Source organism: Orycteropus afer, unplaced genomic scaffold (genome assembly GCF_000298275.1).
Source record: "Orycteropus afer afer isolate SDZICR_OR568_19922 unplaced genomic scaffold, OryAfe1.0 scaffold00070, whole genome shotgun sequence".
In the NCBI taxonomy this organism is placed as follows: Eukaryota; Metazoa; Chordata; class Mammalia; order Tubulidentata; family Orycteropodidae; genus Orycteropus; species Orycteropus afer.
The window spans coordinates 8,806,335-8,808,193 of NW_006921657.1; positions in this window are offsets into that span (position 1 = coordinate 8,806,335).

A 1,859-nucleotide genomic window follows, 5' to 3' on the forward strand; every position below is an offset into this window, starting at 1 on the left:
TCAAAGATTTCCTCTTGGGCCCTGAGAGACCCAGTACTATGGTTACCAACCTCAGCCCCAAGCAGGCGTGAACCCAGTGGAATTTCCTTCCCAGTACAGGGAAGTCCAGAGAAGGAGAGAGTTGGCAGCTCCTAGGTTACCTGAAGCTGTTAGAATTGCCTCTGTCCCCTTGGGAACTGGAGGCACAGAGTAACTCCGGGTTTAGGATGTTTCTCCATATAAATGCTATTCCAATACATTCCAGCCCTAGCTTCCTTCTCTTACCTCCAAGAGCAGGGGTTCTTGGACTTAAACTTGCAGTGTTTCAAGGAAACACTGCTGGTCCTGCACCATCTTCGTGATGCTTGGTACGATTGAGCCCATTGTTGTTGCTATTGTGTTAATCTGTCTCATGGTTTTCGTCTGACCCTCTGCTTTACCGAATATAATGCCTCTTCTAGAGACTGCTCTTTCCTGAGGACAGGACCAAAGTGAGCTTGCTGAAGTCTCGCCATCCTTGTTTCTAAGGAGCATGCTGGCTGTATTTCTTCTAAGAATGATATTTTCCTTCTTCTGGCAGTCCACAGCATAGTCACTATTCTCTGCCAATACCATGGTTCGAAAGCATCAATTCTGCGTTCCTTTTTTCAGTGTACAGCTTTCACAGGCATGTGAGGCCATTGAAAAGACTGTAGCTTGAGTCAGAAGCACCTTAGTCATCAAAGTGACTTATTTGCTTTTTAAAACTTTAAAGTGGTCTTTTCAGCAGACCTGCCCAAAGCAGTTGTCACTTGATTTCTTAACTGCTGCTTCCATGGGTGTGGTTATTGATCCAAGTAGAATGAAATCACTGGCAACTTCAATTTTTTCTTCATTTATCATGACATTTACTGGTCTAGTGATGAGGATTTTCCTCTTCTTCATGTTCAGGCATAATCCATATTGAAGGCTGTAGTCTTTGACCTTCATTAAGAAGTGCTTCAGTCATCTTTGGGAACTCTGGTGGCATAGTGCCTAAGGCTAACCAGAAGGCTGGTGGTTCAAACCCACCAGCCACTCCTCAGGAGGAAGATGGGGCAATCTACTTCCATAGTGATACCATGTTGGAAACCCAAGAAGGGGTAGCTATGAGAAAGATCTGACTCGACAGCACTGAGTTTGGTTTCGATTTGGTCAGTCATCTTTAGTTTTGGCAAGTAACGATGTATCATTTGGTATCACACGTTGTTAATGAATCTTCCCCCAATCCTGAGGCTGAATTTTTGTTCACATCCAGCTTCTGGGATTATTGGTTCAGCAATTTTGAATCACACCATATCCCCTTGTTCTATTTGAATGACTGTCTCTTGATTCATGTATAGGTTCCACATGAGCACAACTTAAATGTTCTGGAATTCTCATTCTTCATAATATTATCCATAATTTATTATAATCCACACAGCTGAACAATTTAGTGTAGTGGATAAAATACAGGTAAATATCTTTCTGATATTTTCTGCTTTTGACCAAGATTCACCCAACATCAGCTGTGATATCCCTTGTTCCTTGTCCTCTTCTGAACACACCCCATACTTCTGGCAATTCTCTGTTGTTTCTTTAGGTATGGTGTGTTTCATTATACACAGTGCATTTCTGGTATTTCTTTAGGTATAATGTTTCTAAACCATCATACATGTGATACTTTTGTAGGATAAAATTAAACTAGAAAGTTTAGATTTATAGATTTATTTGATTTTCTACTATAACAAAAACAACAACAAAAAACCTCACTGCCATCGAGTCAATTGCAACTCATAGCAACCCCCGTAGAGTTTCCAAGGTATAAATCTTTATGGAAGCAGACTGCCTCATCTTTCTTCTACGGAATGGCTAGTGGGTTT